This window comes from Oryzias melastigma, linkage group LG11, assembly GCF_002922805.2.
Source record: "Oryzias melastigma strain HK-1 linkage group LG11, ASM292280v2, whole genome shotgun sequence".
Lineage (NCBI taxonomy): Eukaryota > Metazoa > Chordata > Actinopteri > Beloniformes > Adrianichthyidae > Oryzias > Oryzias melastigma.
The window spans coordinates 4,567,133-4,591,952 of record NC_050522.1 but is presented as its reverse complement, the minus strand read 5'-3'; the positions used below and the strand labels follow the sequence as shown (position 1 = coordinate 4,591,952).

Here is a 24,820-nt window from a genome sequence, read left to right as displayed (position 1 = left end):
CAAGTGGTTCCTGAGCGCGGCTGTGTCTGCAGCTCACCGCTCCCCCAGGGGATGGTCAAATGTAGAGAACAAATTTCACACATTGAGGTGTGTGACAAATAGTGGGACTTTACAAGTAAACAGTGGACCTTTGTATTTAAGAATATGACAATATTTATAAATTAAAAATGAGATTAATGCCATAAAAATACTGCGCTCATTTTTCTGTTAGTAATTGTGATTAACATAATAATTTGATACCTTATATTAAATTATGTTGTGTTTTTGTACTTCCAAAAATAAGCTGTTGTCGTCCATGGCAAAAATGGACAGCAGTGTCAGATGTGGTGTTAACCTACACTATCCCATGGTCACTTAAAATATAAATTCTTATTTTTAAAGTACAGCAGAGGTTTCATTTTTAAAACCTGGACCTGTTTTGCGTCTCCCTGTTTTTGCTGTAAAATTGATGCCTCGACAAACTGGAAATAGAACTCCTGTGTAAAGCTTACTCTACGTTGCAGAGAAAAGGACGTCAGACGCAGACATGACGGTGGCTCTGTAAACATTTTTTTTTGTGTCAACGTAATTCAACAGAAATGCACCGAAGACGGATCGTAGATGATCAGTCTAAATCTGGCTTTATAGCTGGGTGTGCCTTATATATAACATCATTTTCAAAATAGACCATTCATTAACAGTGCACCTTAAAATTCTGAAAATAAAGTACTAACAGAAAAACAATGAAGTTCTTGAACACTGAACATTTCAGATCTTGATGATATTTACTATTTTAGGATCCTCACACTTTTCTGTAAATACATAAATTAAGTTTACTGTCAGTCTTTTTTAGATGAGAAGAAAACTCCTCCCTTTTGCTTTTCTCTCTCATTTTTCAATTAGAAAAAAATTGCTAATCTTAAGCTAAATTTGAGTTTTCAGATCTTGACTCACTTGCTGAAGATAATTTTCCGTTTTTTTTCCTCCAGAGTGATAGTCTCCATTTTAAGATAACATCTGTACGCCTGTTTCCAACCCGTCATCCCTCCTTCTTCATCGGCCTCGTCTTTTGGTTTGCATTTTTCTAAATCCCTCCTTGCACACGGAGAGCCGCGCTTGTAGGGGTGAAGAGTGGAGGATAGAATTGGGTGAACCCGTGTTGTGAAATCTTTGAACTGGAACAAAGATGAAGAAAGTAGATGTGGGTGGAAAGCAGATGCCCAAAGTAGAGGTGAGGGCGTATTTAAGCTTTTATAGAAAGAAGCAGAACTTGAAAGTGGGTGTGAAACCAAAGAAATGTCACTGCATGGGTGGATTAGGAGATTTCTATCTGAATGGATTTATGAGACTCTTGATATAATCTTAAAAAGTTTAGTTGCATAATTGATTTCGTGCTGAAATATATTGTAGTACATGCAAACTGCATTTAGAAGAGACATGAACAAACATGTCAGGAAGTGGAGTCATTTTTTGTGTAACATCTCATACATTAAAGTGGATGTTCGGAACTTATAATACTACATATTGTCTCAAACACCATGTAACAAAACCAAAAATAAAGATTTTTTTTTTCGAGTGGATTAATATAATTTGTTGTTGATAAATCTCATATTGTTGGAAAGCCATTTATATTTTTGGGAAAAAATGTGCATTTGTGGGAGGAGTAGAAATGCAGAACGTGTGGGATGTATATGCATGAAAAGTTTGCCAAATCCCTTTTGCCAATGCCAAAGTGAATCCTGCAGGGAGGTTTGGTGGATTGGATTTTTAAAGTTAGAAGAAGTGGGCTGCATGGTGGCGCAGTGGTTTGCGCTTTCGCCTCACTGGCTGTCCTTTTTTTGTGTGGAGTTTGCACACACACAAGAGGCAAACATGTCTTTGCACACAAAGAAGGGTTGGTGATTCTAAATTGCACCTTGGTGTGAATACTGTATGTATATGGATGGAAGGTCGGACAAGTGAGGAAAACCAAACATCCAATCCCACCTTAGCTCACTCATCTGGGTGTAAAGTGAAAATTTGACACTCTGTCATGTGTCCACCCTAGAAAAATAACAAGTATATTGAATGTATTCAGTCGTAAACAGAGGCAGCCGCGTTGACTCTTCTTCTTTGGACCATGTGATCTTTGTTGAATTCTTTTCTTTTCCATGTATTGGTTTTCGCTGCACGTCTCCACTGTTTTCTGCATTCTGTAGTTTGGGTGTCACTTTTTACTTTTTGATACACGCATCCACTGAAAACCTTTTTTTTTAATGATTTCAAACAGTTTTTTTTTTTTTCTTTACCAACATGGATTATTTTAGATTTGGCTAAAAACACAATACAGTAAAAAACTGTACCCACATAGTGTCAGAACAAACATTTAGAATCCCCACAGTCTCATAACTGCACAGGGGTGAAGAAATGTTTGTGCTGGTTGGACTTTTATAATTTGGTTATTTAAAATCATGCTTTAGATCCACAGACAGACCATGTGCCTGTACAGATTCTTCTTCATCCAGAACAGGTTGTCACAGAACTCTTTTCTTTAAACAGCTGGACTATAAAGCTTCACCTAGAAGAAGTATCGCTGCTCAGCCAAACAGCTTCTTAAGAGCTGCTTTGCCTCATCTTATGAAACTTAGCTGACACAGAGGATTACACAGGAAGCAGCATTTTGTGAAATCACTCTCTGATGGATGCTGAATAAAGAATAAACACAAGAAATGTGACGATGATGGTCAATTTCAAAGCACCTTTGAAGTTAATATTAAATAATAATAATTAGCTTTGTTGTATGTGATCAAAACTGTGTGTAAAGTACTTTTTCTCATTATTATCTTCTATTATTTGGTACCTGTGTCAGTTACTATTAGGATATGCACAATGGTCCCAAGAAGCCAAAATCCTGTAGTCTTCTACTGAGGAATAAACAGCTATAACTCTGTCATTCTATTTGTCAGAATAACCACTCTTGCTTTGATATCTTTTTTTTTGTTTATTTCTAAGTTATAAATTGGCTCGATAAAAGTACGGGGTTTCACATTGAACTTATAACTGACTGATTATCCTTAGCCTGTCTTCAAGTGGTAGACTGGATCTGCACCTCCATGTGACATCTAATAATTATGTCAATCTGAGGTTAAAATGGTGAACTGAAATTAACATTGAGGTTGTTTTTAGACGTCAAAAAAATTGGACATAGTTTGTCTGTAATATAGACGTCCAGAACTGGTTTCCGAGGCTTTGAATCTGCACATCCACGTGAGGTCTCATGTTAAGTGGATGCGCTGTAGAAAGAGAACCTTAAATGGTCGTTCAGAGGAACTTGATAAAAATAAGCACAGAGTTTTCATGTTTTTATTTAAAACAAATAGATTTAAAAAATTCACAGCTTTCAAAGAATTATAAGTCAAGAATTCAGTTAATTCGATTTTCTTTAAAAAAAAATTAAGCATAGAAAGAAAGCATTGTCTCATTATCAAATTCAAATCAATTACCTGAAAAATGTTTACATTTATAGGAAATGAAGAAGAAGAAAAACAGTTTTTGTGGTTAAACATGCTTTTTTTCTGTTCCACAACATTTTGAACTTGCCTCAACTCTTCACCCTTCTTCTCAGTGCCAGGAGGATTCCTCTCCTGATGAGCTGGATCATCTGCTTATCATCACAGCTCCATGTGAAGCTGGGCTGACACAGAAACAAATGTTTTCTTTCTTTTCTGACACTGAGTTTGGCATCTTCCAGTTTGAGGAGCACTGTGCATGATGGAGCTCGCCTGCAGCAGAAAGAGACAGATCTGCACTCTGACCCAGTACCCAATTTTCTGTCTGTTGATTTTATTGTGCCTTGCTTTATTGGGTACTATTTCATTATTTTAATGCTGTTTTACTTTAAAGTGTCCTTGAGTGGTTTGAAAGGCTCTTTAAATAAAATGTAATATTATTGTTATTATATCTGTATTTCTGCTTTTCTTTTCATATTTGGGCCCATTGATCAATGCATTTCAAACTGTAAATGTACATGTTGTTTTTCTGTGTCTTGTTTGCAGCATTTTGTTTGCAGAAGTTTGATCAATACAAATGAAAAATGGGTTCTTTCTTTGGAGAGCTGGGGAAAATTCTAGGGACTTGGACTTTTTTTTTTAATGAACTAAGATTATTTTGCTACTTAAGAGATTTCTTGATAAGATTATTTTTCTTGGAGAAAAAAAGAACACAATTTTTCCTTGAAAGAATAATATTTTTAACTTTTTAAGAATCATTTTTTGCAGTGTTGCTGAAGGTTTATTCAGCGAGTTTAAGAAAAATAACCCTCCAGTCATAGGCAGTCGTCTTTCAGGGTGTATTCAGACTGGAAACATTTGGTTCACTTAAAGTTCACCCAAGGACACCCTGTCCCAGAACCAGGAACCGCTCTTGGACCCTTTTCTTAAGGTGGTCTGGGTTTGTTTCCAACCAGACTGAGCTCAGTTTACTCTGAGTTTCTTCAGTCTGAATAGGCCCTGAGCTCGGAGTGGAACAACTGAACCAAAATGACCATTTTAAGTTGTAAAAAGAGTAGAGAAGCTACAATGAGACACAAAAACTCATTGAAATGTGGTCAAATGAACGTATGCTCATTAAAAAAAAGTTTTAACGTGATATACATTGCCTTTTACACTGTTTTTCCAACAATCTATATTTCATGAACACTTAACAGCGCACCTCCTTAGTCACTGTCTCCTCAGTACCGCCTTAGAGCATGTCTCCACCATATCATAGAAAGTATTCATCTTGATACGGACGTTAGAAATTGGTGAGTAAAAAAATAAAGTTTGAATAAGTGAACCATCCCGACAAGGATTGGAAAGCATAGAACTTCCATTGTTCTCTTGTTGCTTTGCCCCGCTCTTGTAATTCCTGGCCAATGACTGAAGAGATCCTTAGTCACATGATTTTGTTCCCAAAGGCAGTTTGAATACAGACCAAATGCAAGACTCAGCACAGTCTGAATACAGTCTGAATTAAACTGAACATGAATTACATAAGAAAAACCTGTACAGACGACAAAAGTAGATAAATAAAATAAATTCATAGAAGTAATTTTAGATTTGAGACTTGGCTTTTAATGATCACTACATTAACATTTGTCATCCACTTGGCGTTGTTTTAAAGAGAAGGGATATCTTATCTTTTCCTAAAGGTAAAAATCTGACCTCTCCAGTGCAGTTTGCTATCGTTGTGTGTATGTTCTTCTTGTCGGGTGGTGGTATCAGCAGGTCAGACCAAGCTCAGTTGCTGAATCCTCACAGTGACATGACACCATAGTGTTGACTTTATTTGATCTCATGGAGGACGTGGCCCCTGCCCACTTAGGCAGCACTCAGTGTGAGGATATCTACACTGCATCCACTTTGAGGACAGTTTCACTGAAGGAGACAACACTTAGGGCTGTACTTGAAATGATCTCTAAGATGAAAAGAGGAGTTTAGAAGGAAAGAGTGCCAAAGCATTTGCTCTGTGCAGCAGCTGCTCTTCAGAATCAATAGAGTAGGACTTTGAGTAGCTGGTATTGGATGTTAGGTAAACTTTTTCAAAGATGCTGAAGTTTTGACTCACCTCCATTTCAATTACATTTAAATGTTCATTTGTGACCATTTATAAAGTCTGAAATGAGGAGAACTGTTATTTTTAACAAATGAATCATCTGGATTTAGATTCACTCAACTCACCTGAGCAGACAGGCAGTTGTACATTGGATGGCAAATGTGAGCCAAACCTTTTTGCTAGTTTGTGTTTGTCCAGCATTTCATTAGCAAAGAGCACAGTAGGGTCTGCACAATGGTCACTAGCAAGAACTGTACACCTCAACCACAGTCCAATCTATATATCAAAAATGATGTCAACCCGTTGTTTAATTTATCTTTTACCACTACCAAAGAAACTAATAAACAACTCTATGTCGTACACCGGAGTCACAACTGCCCTCATGAGTGAGTAGGGTCTGTCTGTGGGTAAAAAAAATGGCAAATCTGTACGGGCCAAGCAAGTGGCAAATAAATATTCATGTACGTTTTACCTCTATGTGCATGCAGCGGGCAACAGATCGTAGCGAACACTCAACAGGTAAGGGTGAAGTAGATAAGATCCCAGCCAGTAAGACCTGGTGGGCCCCACATGGTTTCAAAGTGGGCAGAAAACGTGAGCCCCAATTGGGTTTGTGCACAGTTTCTGTGGTGGCACCACCGGTGTTTTACCCACAATGGCTTACGGGAGCACTCAGTGGGTAGACGCGCTACGCTCGCCAGCCACACAGTGGACAGTGGAGTTTGCTGGATGGCAAAAGTGGAGCGGAGCTTACTAGCTCACTACAACAGAGCTCAATACAATGGAGCCTGCTACAGCGGAGCTTACTAACTTGATAAACCAAAGCTTGCAAGCTCGCTACAGCAAAGCTTGCTAGTTTGCTACAATGTAGCTAGCTTGCTTGATTCACTGGAGCTCACTAAAGCGGAGCTTGCTACAGTGTACTTTACTACAGTGGAGCTTGGTAACTTACTACAGTGGAGTTTACTAGAGCTTGGTAAACTGGTAAACTGGAGCTTCCTAATTTACTACAGTGGATCTTGTTAGCATTCAACGCCATCCACCGGGAGGCTGACTAGCGTCGTGAGCCAACCCACTGAGTTCCCACGTAAGCCAATGTGGGCAAAAAGGGGCCACCACAGAAACTGCGGTCAAACCCAATTGTTGCCCACATTTTCTGCCCACTTTTAAACCATATCAGCCCCACTTGGCCTTGCTGGCTGGCATGCAGGTGTGTTTGATTTTTTTTCTTTCTCATACGCCGGTTACATGCTCCATGATAGACTGATAGAAATAAGGAAATTATATAGAGAGTAGTTTGTGTGGACATCCTATGGGTAGTTGCAAATCACGTATATACCCCATGCACCCAACATTTGTGCTCAGTCGGTAATGTATCACCCAGTCCTACTGCAAAGTGCCAAACTCACAGGGTTATTACGTTATGTGAACATTTCCAAACATCTTACATGTATTTGTGTTATATTGTGACATCTACACCCTCTTTATAAATATGAATTTCCAGCAGGTATGCTCATACAAGAAGTTGAGTTTATGATCATAAAACATGAATACAATGTGTCAAAACTAAAATGATTATTAGTAATGCGATTAGTATCATAGTAACCCTTTTACATCAGAACCTTAGTTCTGGTGTAAACATTCTTTCAACTATTGTAACTCTTCAACTGTTTAATCATATCCATTGTTAGTATTGGCTGATTGACGGCAGTCTTGGTCATTATTTAAGTATCTCCTGCGACATCTCTGGTTTCAAAGGCTGTAACAGGCTCCACTTGTGTGATTGGACTGTTGTCCAAAGACAAAAGTTTGTGATGACAGATAGGAGTTTTAGAACATTTTCCATTCTATCCATTCCTGTGGCCTTTGCAGCTGCCACCTCAAATAACCCCGATGGAGGACGGCTGGCACTCTGTCATCCATTTCCTCCCTGCAGTCGCCCTGCCTTTCGAGGAAAAATGGAGAATTAAATCACTGAAGTGTGTGCATGTAAAATCCTGTCTGGCTCTTTGAATTAACCTTTGAAACACGAATGGACAGAACTTCAATGAGTCAAAACTATTAGCTATTTTTCTTTCTAGTTTAAATACTGACTTTGCTGTTCTTACTGCAGGTGCTCTTTGGGTAGGACTGTGGTGGTCTGCTGCGGCGTTACCAAACCCAGGTGCATGTCTGTACACAGGTAAGTGTATGAATGTGGATACTCACTGACAAACACTTGGGAATTTCCCTTTTTTATTGATGTAGTTTTTCTTTCAAAATAAATTGGAATAAGTTAAAAAAAGCTACTTTATTAAGACAATATCTCCACTTTTCTGTCTTCTAATTGACCTTTGGACTGAGTCTGTAATTAATTCACTAATCTTGAGAGCTGCTACTTCATTTACTTAAGCCAAAGAGGATGGGTTCAAAAAAGTATGGGGACAGTTTTGTCATGTTTTGGCAAGCAGAACTGCACAAACACATTTCTATGTCACAAGTCTCATATCGGTGACACTTGAGACTGCTAATTGGCCTGTTTTTTCGACAGGGTCGGATCCACATGTCATGAACGCGGTTTTTACTGCAGCAGCTCACACAGTTTGAATGTCAGGTGCAATGCCGCGTTACTCTTTGAGCGTTATTGCGAAATGTGAAAATATAATTTAGTTGGTTAACTATAAATCTAATAAAAATGGAGTTCATCTCACAAGGTTTAATGTCATATATTAAAAACCTGACAGTACAGAAGTTGGTGTTTTTAATGAAACCAGAAGAGTGTTCGTACTCGGTTAATACCACTGCTGTAGTCAACAAGCACTCTATGTGTAGTTTATTAACTCAATTAATTTAACCCTTATGTTGTGTTCAGGTCAAAATGGACCCATTTTCAAATAAAAATAGGTTTATTTTAATCTGAACACAATATAAGGGTTAACAAATTAAAGCTGACTAGTTTTCATGTCTAAATATCTTGAGCACGATCAGTTTATAACATTTGGTTGAGGGTAAATCAATGTATTTTTATAAAGTTAGGTTCATCCAACTCATTGCTAAAATTGATATTATAGTTACTGCATATTTCTGAGAAGGTCGTAGCCAAACAATAAATTTAAATCAGGTGGAATGTCAGGAAGGAATAACATTTACAAATATTTAAATTTTGGTTAACTTTTTACTAATAAAACATGTATTTATTTAAAGAAAAGCAATTTTTCGTTTTTTTTTTTTTTTTACTGGATATTTATTAACAAGTTTTAAATTGTTTCATTATTATCTGTTTTAAAGGGTAACTAAACACTAAATCAACTTTTTTGGGGTGTTTACCTCTATAAATGAGGCTTTAAAAGTGCTGCCTGTTGGTCCTTGCCACATTTTTGACAATTTAAAATAAACAATTTTAAATCCTGAAATTATAGTCTAAAACTGTCTGTGTGCTGCCCCCTATAGGTTGAAATGATGTATTACAGTAGAATTTTGCGATTGGTCAACTGGCGTAAATCCCACATCATTTCAGAATTTCACGCCATTATGCTCTGCAGCTCAAAAATAAAAGCCCAAGTTATTGTGTTAGCTTTAGCATGGCTCGTAGGTGTAGCTATTGCCTTTAGTTGTCCAAAATCTACTGGCTTGCATAATTTTCTGGTGAACTTGGAAGTTAGGGAACAGTGACTGAGAACTCCTGGTGATGGGATCTGAAATGAACGTTTCACTCGTGCGTCTTAGCATAATATGTTAGCCTTTATTAGCTAAGGATGCATTACCACTCTTAAACAAGGGTCCTCTTTGGTGTGGACCAGAAGTGTCTGTCTCTGGAGAAATCTTCAACCTCCACAGAAAGTTCTGTGGAGATACTGGCATCATTTTGCTCTGTATTAGTCTCCATTACCAAAGAGATGCAGAGTAACTATGTTAGCTTGAGCTAACCTCACTCTTAACCGTCAATCACAGATCCAAGCCACACCTCCCCTTTAACTTAAAAAAATTTGAGTCGCCAAGAAATTCAGTAGAAGTGGCAGATTTTTTTCAAATGGTTCTTTACTCAAAGGTGTTAGCATAGTGTAACATGAATGCAAATATTTATGCAATCAAATTTTCATGCAACTAAAATGACCAATCCTCTATTTTTAACTCTTAGGGGTGCCTCTAGCTTTTGTAGGAATATCCAACATTGATGTAATAGAAAAACCAAATGTTGAATCATCTGGTCAAAAAAGAAACGGCTTTACACAGAAGATGTAATATGCCACCCTAAGACTTTTATGCAACTAAAGTATAAGTATACGATCATATAAATGAGGTAGACTATATATCATTGTTTGTAAAAATTATAAAAATAATGAAAGAAATTGAAATAGTTTCTTAAAAGTTTTTGTTTTGGATCTTAATCTTTAAATACTGTTTTTGCTATCAATCCTTCATCTTTTGTCAGTTTCAGAATTTAAAACTTTTTTACACCTTGTTTTTGTGCTTTTGACTTCATCCGCCCACCCTTCCACATCTGTCGTCTTTTCCATCTTTACTGTAAGAGTTGATTAAGTCTGCATTTTTCTTTTTAATTATAAACAATCCCTTCTGTCTCAACTCTCTTCGTTCAACCACACAGATGTTCATATCCCATATTTCTCTAAAAAATGCTGGTGTTTAAAACTGATATAGAGAAGACAATCAAAAAAGTAAATAGTGAGATTTAGAGACAAAAGATCAGCAATTGCTAAGTAAAAGCCTAGAATGAATAAAATACTTGTATTTTCAATGTTTTGTATTAAATATAAATTACATAATGCTTACTAATGCTAAGAGCAAAGCTAATTTGGGAAGTCTTACAACAATGTTACTTTTGTGTCTTTTTCAGTATGAAAAGTACGAGTGTGATTAAAACTAAACTAGACCAAAACAACTGAAACATAATAGAGTCACATGTGGATCTGGAGCCACTAAACTATCAAACCGTTGATTTGTGCGTATTTGAAAATATCTTGGGTAACTGATCACATGCAGTCATTTTTACACAAAGAGAAATGTCTCAACAATGTATTTATTTTGAATGTGGATTTCTATCTATCGATTTATAAGTTTAATCAACTTTGTCCCTTTTTTTCTTTTAAATTACTACAAGAGTTGATTCACTCTACACAGTTTGCTCAACGATTCTTATGTATTTTTGGTGAGTGAAGGATTAAACAGGTAAAATACTTTCCGCAAAAAAATTATAATCAAGAATAAAAAAGCACTAGTAACTTTTAGTGAAAGATAGCAAACAAAGTAAGAAAATGAAAGGTACTGAAATAGTATAGCAGGGAAAAAGCTCTTAAAAAACACGTGAACAATTTAACTGAATAGATTCTTAGTTATAAGAAAAAAGGTGATCATAACAGTTGTTGTACTAACAGAACATGGTGTCATCTGCTAATTGTGAACAGGAAAGACAAAAATGAAAATGCCCATATGAAGAAAAACAAATTTTAGGACATTTATTGGGTTTCAGTTCTCTGTGAGAACAGAAAAAAAGACAATAAAGGGACAGCATGAACATGCTGATTATATGAATGTAGCCTGCAACGTCCACTGAGCTGTCCATTTGCTTTTTTGTGATTAATTATACATTATTAAATGAAAAGTCAATTGGTGCTAATTAAAGTTTACTACAAAAAGTGTCTAACCAGTCTCACGACTGACGCATTAAACACAGCCAATTACTGCCTTTGCTCTTGAAGTTTGAAAGCTTTTCATCAGTTAAGTTCTGCAGCATTGAAGGCTAACGGCTCTCAGAAATGTCAATCAAAGACATAAAGTCAGCGTTATCGAACTGCTGTTCACACTGACTGTGTGACTGTCAAATTTGCAGGTTTGCGCTGAGCACAAAGAGACAGGCCAAGGATGAAACCGCATGTCCTGCTGAGCCTTTCTTTCTTCTCTCCAAGAAACTTCAGGAATTCTCTGAACCGAATGTTAAAAAAAGTTGGAAAAACAGCTAGAAAACACAAGCTTCTATGAAGAATAGGACAAGAACAATCAAAAAAGCAGAGTGGGAACATGTTAAGTCAAAAATAAAGCATGGAGCACATGACAGAATGAGACAATAAATCAAGGACAGAAGGAAATAGAATGGCGCTGAAACAGATTGAAGATGTTGTACTAAGCTACAAGTTGTAAAGTTTCATCATTTTACTGTCTCCTCCTAAATAACCACTTCAAGTCAGCTTACATATTCGGTTTACATCTACTGCTAGCAGGAAGAATAAACAAGATTTAAATTATACCACAAAAAATGTCAACTCTTTTTTACTTCAAAAGAAAAAAAGAATACATTTGCTGTCAGTTCCAGTGAAACACACGGTAATGATATGTAGCCTGTCGGCAAAGCTGATCCCAGCTGGTCTCTACTGAAAATCCATGAAATCAGCACGACTTCCTGACTGCATTCTGGGGTGGAAGCTACCATGTATTAGAATAACATGCAGGTTTCACCTGAAGCAGTGAATTTCTGCCCCACTCATTAAAAACTTGTGCTCACCAAACATATACCTGTCAACCATTTGCCTGCTTCGTTACCAGGGCAACAGCTGCAGACTTAGAGGATGCAGATTACTACTTTGGGTCATTTGATGTAAATTTGTCAAGTTTTACATTGTGGTATTTAAATGGGAAACCAATTAAAGCCTCAGTCATAAATGCCCCTATGGGTAGATACAGGGCTGTCTACGGGCAAAAAATGGTCAAACCTGTATGGGGAAGCAGATAGCCCACACAAAATATGATGGTTGCTTGGTGAACTCGTGGAGCAAAAGTATTAATGAACATTGTTTTCTTCTTCCAAAGATCAGGCCCATTTTTACCAGTTGAAACTTGCATATCTAACATCATGCACAATAAATCCATCCACATCCTCGGACAGACATCTGTGGTCTGAAATCCTAAAGGTACTTAGTTATGTAGAAAAAAAAGGGTTAGAATTGCAAGCTGGGGAAGCAGTCCAAAAATTAAGGTCAAAAACAGAAACAAGGTCAGAACACAGGCAGACTGTGACACATGGCATGCTAGGCGTGCAACTATCTGGCAAAAACTGATGATGATGCAGGTGAATAATTACTCAGTGACACAAAAGATATTTGTGAACAGACAAGAAACACTTTCAAAATAAAAGCTACTGCTCTTGTATTGTTGATGAGCAGTGTTTACAGTTTTAAAAGGAGAAGAATACAACAATGTCAAAAGTAGAAATTAGTTTGCCAAAAACAGTGTCATGAGGAACTACAATGGACTAATGGAAAGAATCTTTGGTGCAAGATTCTGCTTTGGTATCAGCTACTCAAACCGTGTTACAGATCATGTACGGCTTTTATTTGAAACACAACTAGCCCAATTTTTTTGATGATTATTATCCAAGTCAGCACCATGATTCCATAAGAGTCAGACTTACAAATGCATGAACCCTACAGAGTATCTTATTCACAATTTTTATATGCAAACTGTTGCCTAAAAAAAAAAATCACCAAAATTGTTTTATTGTTACCGTTACTTATAAATGAAGTCTGTGTGCCACTAGTTCTGAGTGACATGTCTAAACGAATTCCTGAGTTTAGACACTTCAACCTCCATTTCGAAAATTATGCTAAACAATATTAAAACATTATAATTCTATTATACTTTAGCTGCAGTGTCACATTCTTTGGGATAACCAGCGCCCTCTGCATGGAGGCAGGTGTACTGCAGTGTATTTCTAAAGCACATTTTTAGCGGATAAAAAGCCTAAATGGGTCATAAACTGCACCAATGCAATCACAGTTGCCCATAAATAATCAAATGATGTAACTAAAAATCAAAGCGTCTTCTATAACGATAGTAAGTGTGAATTAGTGAAGCATATGTGTCTCGTTTAGCTCCAGCGTGCGGCACAGACTGGGTGCAGGGAAGGCATGGGCCGGCTGTGTGTTTGAACTTTTAACCAAAGAGATGTTGGAAATCCACACAGAAAATAATCATAGAATAGACATTTCTATATTTTCTATATTTTATTTTTATTAATTGAAAAAAAGTGTATCCATTTTATTTTATTTTATTTATATACACTTATTTATACGTTAAAGGATGTCCGATTCCCTTTAAATCTTCTTTTAGTTTATAAAACAGAATTTCAGTCCTCTCTTATTTTTTCACATTAATCTCCCTTCTTTTTGTCCTTCGCTGTTTGGGCCGTTTGCTGCTGCCTTCGTCGTGTTTAAAGGCGTTTCCATGAAAATCCAGTTCATCTGAGAATATGAAGCGAGATGCTTTATTTGGCCCAACGGTGCATTTATCTTCTGTACTTTTTTATCAGTTTCATAAAAGAAAATATTCTCAAGTCTAAACTCTTTGGATTTAGATACTTAGGGGTGACGGCACCAGAGTGGGGACATTGTGGAAAAGATACAACAATAATGTAGTCAGCAAAATGAAAAATGGCTTAATAAAAAATACAGTGAGGAGGAGGAGCAGAAAGATGGAAGGGAACTTGGCAAGTGCTGCACTGTATGCATCAGTAACCTGAAGAGATTGCAGTGTTATTGATTAGCCTTTTACATTATCCATCAACCACACTGCTAATTTACTAATGACAGTTTTACTACAGAAAAAAGGGGGAAAGGACGAGGGCTTGCTGTGTTGTTGTGCTCTCATCCTCTGAAGAACCCCTCAGGTTTTTTGATAACACAATAGATGGATGTAGAAGCCTTGGGGAAGTGTATTACTGGGCTGACACAGCCCATGACCTGCACTCATAAGGGATATTTAAAAATGTCTCAGAATATTTGCAGGTATGTTATATTGTCTTGCATAGAATACAAGGCTTTCCATCTGGGTTTCTCTGAAATAAAAAAAAAAAATCCAAAATACTCAAACCTTTTTTTGTTTATTTGGAAGTCACTATTTGCACCTTATTAGGGCAGGGTTAAGGTTAGGGCTGGGATTAAATTTTGGCAACAAATTTTCCACACATATTTTGTGTGACCATCAGTTTTTATGTTTATATGTGCAAATAACATCACCCTTTTTGTTTTTTTATTTTCAAAAATCATCCTGAATTGTCTTCATTTGAGTTTTTTAGGCTAGAAATAATTGAAAGTCTGAGCGGTACATTATAATTATTTAAAGACAAAAACACATTTTAAGATTCTGGATCTGTCAAGGTCATGCGTTGACCAAATTATGCTTTTGAAACACTAATGTGTAAAATAATATAACCACATAAAAAAGTTTGGCATATTTGGAAACCAAAATACATGCTTACATCTGTTTTTTTATGAGTACACACATACTCTGCTGGTTTAAGAATCTAGAAATCGTTCTAAGCTAAAAACACATTCATTTATTTATTAGTATTGATGTTCATGTTTTGGCTCATCTCCCCAGATGTCGCCACAACAAACCAGATTATACTGATCTGCACATTTGGTTTTTCAGAAATATTTACTCCAGATGCCCTCCCTGACACATCCCTGTGTTTTATCCAGGCTGGGGACAGGCACAGGGAGACCCAGACTTAGGCCCCCTTGTGGCTTCACGGTAGACGAGCAGTAGTGTGAAGGGTCTTGCCTAAGGACCCACAATGAAGTAAGCTCATCATACCCCCTGGGAAATGAACCCTGGTTCCCATGTCCCATTCCCATCCTGCTATTTAGTGATAATGAAAGACTTATAATTCTCTCCGGGCACAAACGGCAATTATTAATTTCTCCTCCATGATCAATTTTCAAATGGTTGGCACTTGAGGTCTGGTCATTGAATTAAAAAAAAAGCCATTTACTACTAAATGTTGTAAACTTGTATAGCACTTTTCTACCTTTCTTGAAGGCCCAAAGCATTTTTCATTCATACACACATTCACACACTGGTGGTGGCTCTGCTGCCAAACACTGGCACCAACCTTCTACCAGAGGCAATGTGGGCTTCAGTGTCTTGTCCAAGGACACTTTGATGGGCAAGGCGGGAATCGAACCTACAATCTCCCAATCTGGAGTTGACCGCCCTATCACTGCACCACGAATGACCCATCCATATCTCTGGTTGGTCAGTTTGACCTGGTTTAACTTTCAACCCTATTTGGAGTCCAAAAACTCTTTAAAAACTTGTGTGGGTACACGTTAACACAAGAGCTTTGAATGCAGAAGCCCAAACATGCACATTTACTCTTCCTTTTACAGTACAGTAATTACTGAGTATTTAAGTGGCATTTACATTACACTTTTTTTGCATGTACTGGGTACTTACAGGTTATTTACATGGTACTTTTTCATGGGAACTACTCTGTATATACATGGTATACTTTTTTTTTTTTTTGGACCTACTCGGTACTTGTATATTTGCATTACCAAGCATTCTCCCATTTATATGCACCTCTTATTGGAAGTGGGAGCCTGAACATGCGTTGTAGAGGGCACTGTTAACGTTGTGCTACAGACAATACAACTTTTTTTAAAATTTTAGTCTTCACAGTGAAACATTTTCAGACAAAATAGACAAAGAAAAGAACTGTTTCGCAATCAGTTAGAGTAAAAATGACTAACTATGCTGCAGTACCACCACTGCGCCCCACCAGCCTTATGTCAGTTCAAGTATTTATCCCATCAGGGGTACTGAATGTCATCCTGTAGCCGAAAGGAGAATCAGAACAGGGTAGAATCTGTGGTGTGGGAAGAGAAAAAAGCGACCTGAAATCTTTCTCAGAAGTACTGAGTGATTCTTGACATTTAAACTTTGTGTAATTGTTCTATTTACCGTTAAATTGAAAAAAAAAAAATCCACGAAAAGGAAATTACAATGAATTTCCTACAAGTTTGAAATATTAGAACAAAATCCTCCAAATGGAAAATGTACTTCTACAAAAGCCACTTTTGGTTTAAAGGATTTCTTTTCTTTTTCTTTGATAACTTTCTCTTATGTCTGTGTCTAGTTTTCACAGAGACTTTCAGCAGAGTTGCAATAGTTCCCTCAGGCTAGAGCTTAGTGTTCAATACCCCCCCAAAATCCCCTAAACGGTAAAAAGTGGCTAATCTCTCTGGTAGAACAGCCTGTTTGTGGCAGTTTTAAGTTACTTGTTTGCTTACAAAGAAATCTCAGCTACACGCCTAACTGGATTAGACTAGAGAGTTCGTGCGGAATCCCACACAACACTGCTGCGAGGTAGCAGAAATACACTGGTTCTCCAAGCGCTTGCTTGTGTGCTTGTGTTGAAGTCTAAAAAGATATGTCAAACGGAAACCTTCCAGTTTCATTTCTGCATCTAAATCTTAAACCCATTTAGAGATCTGTGGAGTGATGGGGTGTGATGAGATAGTGTACCTACGGTGCACAAATGTTCATGTTTATGCTTCAATACTCAAGAGTTTTCTCTCTATAGTTTTTACTGCTGTGGAGCGTGCACATCTGCTCGTAGGCCACAGCATACCAGACGGTGTGCGTGAGCGATTGTCTGCTTGAGGAAGCGTGTGTGACTGCATCTGGCCTTTGAAGTGTGTCTGTTTATTTCATACGCTAAATGGAGCATACATGTCAACAGTGATTACACTTCATGATCATCCTGGTCCTCAGAAACTGTCCTGTGAGTGTACCTGAGATAAGGACGGGTGTTAAACTAAGTTCAAAATACATGGAATCCCTTTTTTTTTTAAGATTTACTGTATTAGAAATACTTACAGAAAAGGTAAGCTTGTAAGGATACAGTGTTCAAAAATTGGATGTCAGTTAGATGTTAATAAAGAAATAGAAAATGTTAAAAACAAATCTTTATTGCTTAAACTTTATAGAAAACATTGAAAACTGTTTATAGTCCTGAATGCTCACAAAATGTGTTTAAGCCTAATAGAAGGTTGGCTTTCCAATACCTAAAGTGCTGAAATTTGTTCAGTTTCTATCACTTTAAGTGATGAGCTAATGTATTTAGCCTGGAAAGAACATTTGACATATTTTCTACACTATGAGGTACACTTTAATATCATGATTTTTTTCCCCTTAAACAGTGCACTGTGTAGTGTAGAGCACCTTATACATAGATTCATTCTGGTTGTACTACTGATGTTGAAGCAATTTTGGGAGGCAAACAGGGCTCTGTCAACATGTCTCCTTTTTTTTTTTTTTTGCAAATAAAGTTGCGAGTTATTATGACTTTGCTAACGCAACTATAGTGGTATTGGATTTTTTTTCTTTAAATATTGCTAACAAGGTTGGAAGTTATTGCAAATAAGATAATGTGGCTGTCACGTAGCGGTGTTGGACTGCAGTGTTTTTTTACATGTTGTTACCAAGGTTATGAGTTTTGGTATAGGTAGCATAGCCAACATATAACAGCGTCAGACTGTTTTTTTTATGTACTACTAACAAGGTTGGGAGTAAATGTAAATATGCTAGCATGGCTAACAGGTGACTGTTTCGAATAGTGTTTTTTTTTTTCTCGTGTTACTAACAACGTTGGGAGTTATTGTAGATAAGCTAGCATTGCTAATGTGTAACTGTGTTGGACTGTGTTTTTTACGTCTTGCTAACAAGGTTGGGAGTAATAGTAAATACCCTAGCGTGATTAACATGTAACTGTGTTAAGGAGTGTTTTTTTACATGTCACTAACAAGGCTAGGAGTTATTGTAGATAGGCTAGCATTGCTAACGTGTAACTGTGTTGGATAGGTTTTTGTTTTTTTTTTGTTACTAAAAGGTCAGAAGTTATTGTAAATGGGCTAGCATTGCTAACATGTAACTTTATTGGACTGCGTTTTTTTGCGTTTTGCATACAAAGTGAGAAGTTGTTGTAAATATGCTAGCGTGGCTAACATGTAACTGTATTGGATAATGCTTTTTTTTTTTTTACTTGTCAATAACAAGGTTGGGAGTTCACATAGTTACAGTAACATTTGATTAAGCAAACCTCTGCATGTTTTTTCACAAGTTACAAACAGTGTTAGGAGTTATTGTAAATATTCTAATGTGACTAAAGTGTAGCACGCCTGGACTTTGTTTTCACGTTTTTAACAAGGTTGTGAGTTAACGTAGTCACAGTAACTATTTTTTGATGGCACCAGTCTGTTTTATTACCTGTTATAAACAAAGTTGTGAATATGCTAATGTTCCAAACAAGTTTTAGAGTTTCTCTGAACAGTTATGTTGTGCAAACTTCTGTCTGACTCTTTTGTCTCACTTGATGTGCCTCATAGTCCAAGCACCTTGTAAATATCACAAGTTCAAAAATAGACCATTTATTGACTGTTCGCCTTATAATCTAGTGTTTCCTATAGTTAGAAAAACATGATTCATCACAATACTCAGTCTTCTTTTTGTTGGTATTTGTAGTTCTATATCAATCAGGTCGTAGCTTTAACTGTCTCGACAACAAAGTAAATACCAAAGCACTTTAGCTCTCTCATGACAAGACCACATATGGATGCGCACTTTGGCAAACTGCCCTTAACTCATCTTCATATCCTCATTCTGCCAACTGCAGGGACACATGAATGATAAATCCCTGGCTCCTTTTATTGTAGAAAAGCATCAGTCGTGGTCCTTTCTTTTCGCTGACTCGACTGAAACAGTGAAACTCACTGTTAAAATCATTTCCAAAGTTGTCAAGATTATGTACCGTTGAGCTTTCACACATGATAAGTCAGTGAATGGCTCACATTGGTCACTGTGGAGTTCAAACTACCTGAAAATGATTGCCTTCCTTGATAATGAGCCTGGGAGCAATTTCCCTCTAATTTCTAGAGTCTTTATTCTGAGGGGGGGGTAGTGAAGTATGCGAGCCATAACATCAGGGAGCCAAAAGTATAATTGGTTTATAAGAAAGTAGAATAATGGAACCTTGCATTTTCTTATTAGAATTTGTAGCAACAAAACTAAGAATTCAAATGATTTTAGCATCTGAGTTTTATCTCTTTGATTTGCTTAATATTGGAAGACCAGGTATACTTTGACCCTATCCGAATTCTTCCCTTCTCCCTTCCCCTTCACTTAGCCCTACAAACGGAGAGTTATGGAAAAAATAGTATTTCATAATTTGGTCATCACTTTCTTTGATGATGTCACCAATAATTGCCGTTCCCCTACCGTTGCTTCAGAGCGCACCCACGAGAAAAAAAAACGCAACGCGGTTTACTCTCGCAACGGAGGACTTTGTATCCTTCCACTTGGAGGGTGAAAAAAAAAGGTAAAAATAAATAAAATAAAATTTAAATTTACATACAGTACATGATTGTACTACTTATCATGTAAGTGCTCTAAGAATACAACATACTTCACCTTGATTTAACCCCAATTTATCACATTTCTAAAGTTACCAAGAAAGGATTAGGAGCAGAAATGGAGAGAAAAGTAGTATGCATGTGCAAAAAGGAGAGAATGAGGATTCCAGTACAAAAACAGATAGTTATCTTACCATAAAACATCTTCCCACAGTGATCGACTGCATCTTTCCTGCTTCTAATGACTCTGATCCATAAAACATTGAAGCAGCACATTTTTTTCCTACACTTACTTTGTATCTTCTCTTTACCCTTCAGGTTTTTTTTTTCTTTTTTGCAACAGTATTTTATTAGATAAAAATGAACATCCAAGAGAGGGAGAGGAAAATATAGGAGAGAATGAGGGAGAAAGAATTGCAGGGCTTCATCTCTTTTCTCCCCTGGCATTTTAATATTTAATCCACACATGACATTTCTTGTGTCGTTCAGTGGCTAAATATGACTCAGAGATCATCTCTTCACTCGCCCCTGTTTTATTATTTTTCCACTGTCTCTCACCCCCCCTCGCAACCCATTCTTTGTCATTCGCATACTCTGTCCCTCTTTCATTCATTTCATCTCACATTTGTTCATTACAAATGAAGCTATTTTGCCTATTTTCATTAAAAAAAAATAAAAAAAATGATGCATGTTTTAGGAGGAGAACTTGCCCTGCAAAAATAAAAATGTCTGACGGACTCCCTGACACTGCAGCTCCCTCTGTCCGGTGGACAAATTGCTCACATCCTGCTGCCGTCTGCTTTACCTGCACACTTCCACTCCAATAGAGAACTTCATAATGAAAAAAGAGGAGCACTCAGACCCTTCTGTAAGTGACTGCATCTCCTGATGTCGATGCTGTTGGCAGTTTGAATGTTCCAGACAATGTAACTCCTGTCATCTATATCATTCAGTTAAATATAGCTCTCATCTACAGTGAGGAGTGTCTGTGCTCACAGCAGCTTGTATCTAATGCACGGCTGGTGTCTGCTGCGGCACTCACCTGAAAACAATGCTGACTCTTGTCAGTGTTGTTGCTCATGTGGCATAGGTTGATTCTAAATGGCTTTTAAGAGCTAGTGTGGATGGATGTCTGACTTACCCAGAATGCAAACCCACTCCCACCACCTGACAGCTGAGACAGGCTCCAGACCTACATCACCGCAAGGCCATCAGTTCATGGAGCTAGATCCGATATCGCTCGCCATTTTTGTACTGCCGGTAATAAAGCTGGAGGTGTAAGCTACAGGGAGAGTTTGGAAACAGAGACCTCTCAGCAACGGGGGGGCAACTCTCAGCCTGCAACTGAGAGTCAAACTTCTAAAGAACTACTGCCATTCTTCAATAACTATGTCCTTAAAAGCGAAACAGATTTTTAAAAAAATTTGGCTAAACACAGCACAGTCTTAGTTAAAAAAAGACACTGGGAATGCTTTAAATACACCAAAAAAGGATCGGATTGGGACTTTTTTTATTTACATAAAAGTTTTTGTTGGGAATAGGGTGTTCCCCGGTAGTGTTCCAACTAGCGTGTCCTAAGCTTACCTGGGAAAGTGCATGCCAGGGTACTGGAGAGGCCGTCTGATAGTCGAACCTCATATCTAAGAACAACAGTGTGGTTTCCATCCTGGTTGTGGAACGGGGGTGAGAGTCGGCACCACTAAATCTGATGGGATGACCAGAGAAAAATAGTTGGGCCTTAGTTGGCCTGGGAACACCTCAGGGTTCCCCCCGAGGAACTGGAGGAAGTGGCCGGGTAGAAGGAAGTCTGGGCATCTTCGCTTAGACAGCTTACCCCACGACCCGGATGAGCGGAAGAAGATGGATGGATGTTTTGTACATTGATACTGAACTTAACACATCCATGTTTTTTTATCTTGTTTTTTGAACATGGACAGAAAACCCCCCAACTTTTAAAGTAGAGTAAAACACACAAAAATAACATAAAAAAATATGTGCTCAAGTAAAGTAATAAACAAAAACATCACAATTCCATACAACAGGGTTTACATACAGTGGTTACTAAGGATTTAGTTAAAGTCTAGTCTAAATGATGTAAAAAATTCTCTCCAGGATTTCCATTGTTTGTCAAATCTGAATCAATTCTCATCAAGTATGCCAATTTCTCCAGTATGTAGACATCCTAAACAACATTCACTTTGTCATCAAAGGAAAGAACAACATCAGTAAGCCATTTCCTTGTAATACTCTTTTTCCCAGCAATCAACAGAATGGTATACATGTACTTTTTCTTACATTCTACAAGATTGTCTGGTCTTTTCCCAAGATACAGGATCTCAAACATAAGCGGTAAGATGGTATACCCACTACTTTTTCCAGATTTTTGTAAGTTGAATCCAGAAAGATGACAGTGAATATGCTCAGAAAACTGTATGTTTTAATGCCCAGCAAGCTTTGTCCCACTTTATCTCTAACAGAAGGTGTCCCTTCCTGGGGAGGCACTCGAAAAAGTAAATCGTATTGTTCCATGCAAACTCTATTGCACTGGTACTTTAAATTAAGTAAGACTATAAGAAGACAAAGAAGATGCAATGAGCTACATACTAAGTTAAAATTCTAATTTAAAGTTTCATTTAAAAAGTTTATATGAATGTGCATAAAAAACATACTCTGAGACAAATACACTTTGAAATAAAAAAAATATATATAATTGTTTACGAAAAAAGGAGAAAAGCAAAAAGAGTCAAAGTTGTAAATTCCATTTGTCTGTGATTAATAATAACCTGGGGGCCATTTGTTTTTGTGCACTACTCATCTTTTAGCTAAAGATACACATCCATGCAAGTTCAGCTGTTTCAGGTAACGGCGATGCTATTTCCTTCCAATAAACCCCTTCTTCTCTAGATATGAACATTTGTAAATCTCGATCCCACTTTGGCGCTTTGTTTAAATTACCTTAGTCATTTATTAGAAAATGTTGCAGCACAGCCGCAATTGTTCAAATCATCCCATATTGATTACGCAGCTTTGCTCTTTCTCTAGTCTTATGCATTATGCACAGAGGAGTGCCTGCAATTTCCCTTTTAGCAATTCACACCTACCTTTGTGCATGTCTGAGATGTGTACGTGTCCATTAATCCAGGTTTATGCTAACAGAGAAGTTGCTGGGAGAGGCAGGATGCATCCATTAAGAAAACCTTTGTCTCATTAGTGTGACAGTATAGAAACATTACTCACACCTTCATCAACCTCTGTCTCTCCCTTCCACTAAGATCCAGCTCATTTCCTTTTTTCGTCTCTTTATTTCCTCTGCAGGTTCTTTACACCTCCTCGCTCAGTCTCTAATCTTTCAGTGTTTTTATCACCTCTTCCTCCCCTGTCCCTCCTCTGCTCACTCTGTCAGGATGTTTGACTGCCCTCCGGTTCATTTGATCACTTCCCTTTTTCACACTAGTTGTAATTTCTGCCACAGCCCGCCCCCTCTCCCTGTCATCTCCCATTATAGGCGTATAACGCAGAAGTGACATTAGTGAAACCCATCTGCTTTCTGACTCTATCCTTCTTTCTTTTAAGTAAACTGACATTGTTTCGCTCGTTTATCTCATTACAATTACTCACACTTGTCTGATGCTGACTTTCTAGACTCTAGAAAGTCAGCAAGTCAGCAAAATGAGTGTCTAGAATCTAGACACTCATTTTGTTTCCATTTTAACTTCATTTTTTTTCACGTGTTGGCAGAACTCAGAAGGGGTGTGTATTGGCAAGAGTCTGGCGATACAATACTCATCACGATACATGTCTCATGATAGCCATGGGATATATCCCATATCCCGTGACTGCACCACAGCAATTTTTTTGATTTTTTTTTTAAGAGTATGACTTGGTAGAGTATGGCTTGGAGTATGACTAGTACATCTGTCATTACAATAAAATTGTCAAATTCAATTTATTTAATGGTCAGTGTTAAGCGTATTGGCTACAAGTTGCTTTTAATCACAAATTCATGGTGCTTTTCCTTTGGTAAATTAAGACATTTGTTTTTAAAGGGAAAACTCAATACTGTCTGATTTCAACAACAAAATATTTTCAGAATAAGAAAAAAAAAAAGAATAAATGTGCCTTAACCAATAAGGCTCTGAAAAAGGAAATGCATATCAGCTTTTTTCCAACATTGCTAAATATAATTTTTAAACGGTTCATGTGCCTGAGAGATGCTTGAACTGGTGCTTTAAAAAAAGGGGGAAAAAACACAAATTCTTTTTAGAAACATTTCATTATGATAAAACAGCACGACAGAATGAACATCATCTTGTCAACATTTTAAATTGATACAAGTATTTCCTAATGAAATATCGCAATATATCGGCAAACTGATTTTCCTCAACAACTCAGTGGACCATGCATTGTTTTATCTTTTAATCCATCCTCACCTAATCCCTTCTCTTGTTTCTTCTCCTTTCAAGACCCTCTCCTCCTCTATGGTCAAGTTTAGGGGTGTATAGAATAACCGATTCCTACAATCCAATCAGATCGATCTGTGTGAGGTAGGGCGATATATTGATAATATTGATATATCGCCCAGCCCTAGTGTGAGGGAAGTTGTTAATCGAATCAAAATATACTGTTATAAGACTGTTTTAAAATAAAGTAAATCATTCATTCGAAAACTCCATTTGGACTGCTTTTCCTATTATCTGTTTCTACAGTATATTTTTCCTCCTTTTGCCACTAATTCTGCTCCATATCGTACATTCATCAGTTATTCCTCAATTTTCTCATCATGATGTTTCCACTTTAGTCTCTCCCATCAGTCTCCTTATTTGTATATTTTTTTCTTCTTCTTTCACTTTCTTTCTTGCTTTTTTATTTCTACTTTCATTTGTTTAAAGCTCTACTCTGATCATTTTTACACGACAGGCTTTAGCTCCAGCTTTTTTAAAGTTGCACCTCTTCTTGTCCTGCCCACTGCTGCTTTACTAACCTTTTCTTTTTTTTCCACAATCTGTTTATTGAATTTTTCACAGAATAAGAGACCGTGAGACAATCATGACACATACACACAAAGAAGAAACATAAATAAATTAAAA

The 24,820-nt window shown here is 37.2% G+C and overlaps 1 protein-coding gene across 1 annotated transcript in view; it reads left to right on the top strand.

Moving 5' to 3' along the window:
- The window catches only part of LOC112137567 (protein phosphatase 1 regulatory subunit 29), a gene marked incomplete at its 5' end in the record, with an annotated part of 145,514 nt that overhangs the window by 54,296 nt on the left and 66,398 nt on the right, over nucleotides 1-24,820 (top strand). Inside the window, 1 exon segment of the mRNA XM_024259949.2 lies at nucleotides 7,664-7,732.